The sequence below is a fragment of the Hirundo rustica genome, chromosome 5 (assembly GCF_015227805.2).
Source record: "Hirundo rustica isolate bHirRus1 chromosome 5, bHirRus1.pri.v3, whole genome shotgun sequence".
Taxonomy (NCBI): Eukaryota; Metazoa; Chordata; class Aves; order Passeriformes; family Hirundinidae; genus Hirundo; species Hirundo rustica.
The window spans coordinates 36,198,793-36,204,996 of record NC_053454.1 but is presented as its reverse complement, the minus strand read 5'-3'; positions in this window follow the sequence as shown (position 1 = coordinate 36,204,996).

Here is a 6,204-nt window from a genome sequence, read left to right as displayed (position 1 = left end):
CGGTTTCAGCAAGCGGCAGATTTACGGCGTCAGGGCTTTCAAGTTTTATTGCAGACAGAGTCACTTAGTGACCTCCGGGTGACTCTCGGTTAAACACCTACATACGGAGCTTGGCCGTGGGCAGTGGGGAAGGGCAGCCGCTTCCCCGGGGGCAGAGCCGGCCGCGCCCCGCACTTCTGCCCGCCAGCAGCAGGGGTAGCTCAGCCGCTGCTCCCCGGGCAGCCCGCTGCTCTCCCTGCCTCGCTCCTGCTTCCCTGGCAGAAGGGGCCAAGGCAGTAACCGCAGAGCTTCTCCCGCTCGCTTCCTGCACAGGGACGGAGACAGGAAAGGGGAAGTGGTGCAGGGTGTCAGCTCAGAGGATTGCTTTTCTGGAAGCATGCTGCTGCCTTAGGGAGGTATGCATGGAGATGGGAGTTACTGCCGTTGCTTCTTCTTTTTCCCACCCCCATGCAGGACTTGGTTGTAGGGAGTTGGTTTTCGTGATGTCGAAATGAGTTTGTGGCAAATGGTGCAATACCCTGAGCGGAAAAATGCCATTTGAGCCTATAGGAGACTTTGATGAGGTATGGAAAGAAGCAAGGTGAGGTGAGGGAAAGCAAATGACAGCTTCATCCAGATAAGCTTCCAAGTTAATACCACATGGCAGTCAGATGACTGAGCACAGCTGCATGCCTGCGTGGTCACATTATTCACATCCTCACTAAGTAATTTGTTGGTTACTTCAGGACAAGTCAGGGAAAGGGAAAGCAGAGGGACTGCTGGGACTCACTGTCATGTGTCACGAGAGAATCTCTAGTGCTATACTTCATGCTGGGTAGTGAAAACAGTGGACAGTGAAATAAATACTTTTGTGCACAAAGCGTGGTTCTGTGAAAACCCAGGCCTAGAGGACAGCAAAAGAAGTCTTGTCCAAATGAGTAAACACACAAAGATTGTTAACTTTCACCTTCAGCGTTGTCTTTTTTCACACAAAGAGATGTACTGGCCGGTCTGGGACTGCTGGCAGACACAGGAGGAAGTATTGAGCTGCATGGGCAGTATTTACTGTCCCTGTTTCCTCCACAGAAACAACTGTGGGCGGGTCTGGTTTTAGTGCATATCTCTTCGAACTGGCTTTGCACATCATGCATGGTGTTGGAAACCACAGGTTGGGAAGTCCTAACCTAGATGAAGGGCAGCCAGTGAATTACTGCTCTCAGCCTGTTTGAAACTACAGTGCCACAAGTGAATGCTGCTTCTAAAAGGAGTTGTTACCATTTAGGTGCAGCAAGCTGATAGTGGTGTTCCTTGTGTGATCATTAGCAGAACTGCTGAACCAGAGTTTCTCTAGACTTAGTCCAACACTAAATGCAGAAATTGGGTAGAGGAGGTAGAAGCAGATGGTAGTGGCTAATTTAGTTCTGTTGCAGTAATTCTTTGGCTTCGTAGAGCTCTTCAGAAAAGGATGTGTGAGGCACGTATGGCTTGCTCTGATGGAGCAACTCCTGGAGAAAGTGCGTGAATTTGAACGGCAGGGAGTAGTTGAGACATCGGCTTTACTTCCTGTAATTACAAGGGGAGAGAAAACTGGAGTAAGGGGTTAGATCCTGGCTAAAGGCAAATCCTGGGGGGCGAAGAATATCCTCAAGGGATGTTGCCCTACTGGTAGCTGTGGCCACCTCTGTGGAAGAGCAGGAGTGAGAGGAACTTCGCTACTGGCTGCATAATATTTCGCTGCTATTCTGGAAATGATCCAACTTTTCAGTACTTTTTGCTGAATGTATATATAAGACAGCCTTGTTTATTCCAGGAGGCTATTAGGGTATGTCTACCCTGTTGTTTTTCATGAAAGACTGCTGTGCTTTAGTAAAAGAGGAGTAGGATTTTACGAACTTGAAAGATCTCAAATAAGTTGGTTGTGAGCTCTGCATTTTTTCTTGAAAAACACACACCAAATAAGCCTCCTCAAAACACAAAAGGTGTTAAAAACAAATGTTATTTTCTCATTGGGAAACTTTGAAATGTTCAAACCAAGCAGCTGTTTTTTCAGCTGTTGCAGGTATTAAACAACAGCAAGAAAATCCTCTGCTATGACCTGTCACAGGAAATAATCCTTTCTTGATCATGCTGAACAGCTGGGTTCATTGCTTCTCCTGCAGTAGTAATATTCAACTTCTCGACTTGTTACCTGCACAATGGCTCATCAAAATTTTAAGTTAATGGTATAAAATATGAAATAATGAAATTGCAGATGTTGAAGTGCGTCCTTGGGATTCATAAATTATGGGAGCTATAGTGAACTGTAAGGAATGAATTAGGTGTTTGGAAGTGAGCAATTTTGAAGATATTTTTGCTTTTTTAAAAATGCTAAATGCTTTTGACCTTTCTCTCCATTGCAATGCAAGTGAACACCTAATAACACCACTTCAATTTTGTTGTTTTTTGTGATAATAAATAACATTTACTTTCCATGGTGATGCTTTAATTATGCAAATCAAAATCTCACTAATGGCTTTTTTTCAGACTCTATAAATCTGGAATGTAATTTGGTTTTTACTAAATAAGTCAGGGAAAATGCAGCACTGACAGAGGTGGGCAGATGCATTTTGGATCCTCTGTTTAACTACATCTATGCTGTGTAATTGCTTAGGAAAAAAACCCAAAAGCCAGAAAGCAAAAAAACCCCTGGTGGTCTCTATAAATGTTAGGAAATGGAAATCATGATTGGAATTACTGTGGTTTCTGTTGTTATTGTCAATAAAGGAACTGTTGCCAATTTATTTCACTTAACGTATATCAGTGGAACCAATCCTGAAAAATATTACTTTGGGAATATCCTGTAGGCTTCCTTTACTTGGAGATCAACATTTATTTCTGGCTTCAATCTGCTTATTGTTTAGATTAAAATCTGCTTTGCATGGTCAACATAGTTAAAAGCAAGCAAATTGGCTTCTGCCTCCTACATTATCAACATAGGAATAATTGCAATCGCAAATAAAAAGGCAGGAAATAACTTGTGTTACTTGAAAAATAACACACAGCTTTCATGGACACAGATTTTTAAGGATAATAATTACTTTCCCTTCTCTTTCTCTTGTTTTCAAATCAAAACAGAATCCTTTCTATGAAAGGATTTTCCCTGAAAAGCCCCCAAAACTCAGGAACAAGCAAACCACCCCAAAAGCTGAGAAACAGGCAGTGATCAATAATTGCTGGTACAAATAAAAATGGACTTCTGCTGTGTCATTTCTAGGATCATATTTAAGAATGGTACAGTGATTGAATGGTTGCTGCAGTACAGAAATAAAATAGGAACATACTGAGGCAGAGCTGCCTGAGCCAGACAGACCAGAAACACAGTGCACTGCAGATATGTTTAAATTCAATATGTAGCAATATAAAGTAATTTCTCTGCACCAGCCAAGGTCACTTCAGCTGGATGAGAGTCTAGAAGATAATATTAGAAACTCAGGGTTGTGAGGAGGGGATTCGGGAGGAATGCAGTGCTGAGCACCATCCTGTGTATGTTGAGGGTCCTGTGATAGCCACAAAAGGTGCATTTGAACAGAGATTAGATGTTTTCAATACTATGCTTGTGCTTTCCCTTTACCATCTTTTTTGCATTCTAAGATTTTATAAAGAAAATTAGGGTGTAAGAGCATGAGATGCCTTAAAGAATCAGTAGGTGAATACTGGTTCTTTGAAGATAAGCACAGTCTGGTTCAGAGGCCCTGTTGATTATCCAACAGCAATTTGATCTTGTGCTTTGTTGGTTCAGTGATTTGACACATGGTGTTGGCATTGTTATTTAGGGTGTTTTATGTAAACCGGTAGGAGCTGGTTTATCCTGTTTAGAGTGTAAGCTAGTTCTCCCATTCTCCCAGATGAACCTAACAATTCCAGTGAATGCTTTCCTTATTTGTCTCTGAACTCTTAACTATGATCACAAACAAAGCAGCTATGACCTCTGTCTTTGACAGGAGGTTGTCAGACTTTTCTTAACACAAGATGAGATACTGCCTTGCCTGGCTTTGGATAGTTGTTCCCCATTATCTTCAGAAATTAAATTATTTTAGAAAAGGATGGTAGTATTTGAAGAACCATCATAATTTGAGTGTTTTCTCAGGCTGCAATCCTGAATTACTGGTCGGCCAAAAAAAAAAGGGAAATTACAGTCAAATTATTAGCAGATACACAGTTTTAGCATGGTTTCTTTTTGGCAAATTTTAGTAAGTAACAGGGAAGCAAGCATGGCCTTGAATATTGTTTGTTTAATCTTATGAATGAACAAATAGTCCTGTGATTTATTTATGTCTGGGTTGTTGGGAAGCACTGTGCTTGGGCTCTGTTGTGGTGGGCCTGATTATCATGGATGAAATGCTGTCTGTCCCGCCTCTGATCTGGAGCATGGAAGTCACAAGCACTGGTCTGCAGTAAGAACTAATACTGCTCCTATTGTAGCCCGCTTGTCACCATCTAAATTTGGAAAACTATATGATCCTTGGTTTTCATACATAAAGCCTTGGACTTGGACAGTCCTGCTATTGCCATTCTTAGAAACGCCTGTGGTTTTTTCTTCATGGCTAAATGCCGTGGCACATCTGTGTCACCTGAGCCATAGACAGGCTGCTGTCCCTGCAGTGCTTCATCCAAGCAGCTTCCAGACAGATCATTTTACACAATAGTTCAGAGTGTTCAGTTCTCCAGTTTCTGAGGAAATTCAGCCCTTGCAAAACTGAACAGATGGATCTGAGTTCCAGCGTGTAGACACAGAACTGTATTTTATTCCCACATCCTGAATGAGTGCTGTAAATGCTAAGGAAGAGCAAGGAAACTGCTGCTTCCTCTGCTCATGCTGTGTAGTAGAGATGTTGCCCTTCCTCATCAGAGCAAAGGGGTAGGCAGGGCAGAACTCAGCACGCTGAACGGCAGATGAAAAGTAGGGCTGCCTGTTGCCCGGTATGAACAGCCTGAGCCCCCTGAAGAGGGGCATTTAAGGAGCTTCTCCCTCCTTGGTGCTCCCTGGTGCTGGTTGAACCAGCTCATGCTGCAGAGAGCAGTTTGCATGGTCTGTGCTCTTTCCTGCACATTGCATCAGGAACTTACTTGCCAAAATCACAACTGTAGCTTCTGCTGCAAAATCTGGAGACTGCAATAGTTTTGATGTCCTTTTGTGCAGCCCTGCTGTGTCAAAAACCTAGGTCCACAAATAGATTAACATCTTGCTCCTTAAGGGACACTAACACCACAATACTATGGAAGTATGTGCTTGTACAGAGGAAAAGTAGTGTTTGGCACTGCTTTCTTCTCAAACCTTCTTCCCAGCAGGCTGCGTATTAAATATACATTAACTCCCCCAATAACTACACAGTTATGACAGTTGAAATAGAATTAGAGGAGCTATCATAAAGCCCAGACCCCATGTCCCACTTTCACTACAGCTGCCAGCAGAGCATCTGTTAGTTTGTATCTGTGCAATTGTTTCTTTCCTGAAAGGAAAAAAAAAAAAAAAAAAGCCACAAAAAACCCCCCTAAAACAAAAACAAACAAACAAAAAAAAAACCCCACAAACAAACAACGACAACAAAAAACCCACCCCCCAAAAAACCAACCAACCAAACAAAAAAACCCAAACCAAACCAGCAGGCTTGCTTGCAGCCAGCTACCCTGAAAAGCTTATCAGTCACAGGAACAGCTCTGAGACATAGCCAGGATAGCTTCTAATGTCTGCATCACCATGCTCTTAGAAGCACAGGTGCCACAGCACTTACAATCAGTTCCTTGCATCCTGTTGCACTTCAGCTGCTGGTGGGATATTTACCAGCTGTTACAAAAAAAATTCAGCTGTAGCATACCCAAAGTCTGCACTGACATTTTTGTCAATCAATTTCTTAGTTTTCTATTTGTGTATGGAGTACACAATAAAATAGTTCTACAAGAAAAAAAACCCAGTCTCTCTAGAATGCTCTAAGCTGCCTGGGATGGTCTAACATCCAGAGTCCTGTGGTATATGCATTAACATCATTCAAGAATAGATGGCATCTTTTTCTTGAATAAGTAACATGCTTAGCAGAAGAAATAGGAAAAACTGTCTTCCAAATACCTGGTATAATGCATAGGCATTTTCAGAGGCTAATTTGGACTTTCAGCATTTGTTCTGGTAGCCCTAATTATGAAATTTCAGAGTTATTGTATTCATCGTTTTATGCGGATCCCTTCTTTCTA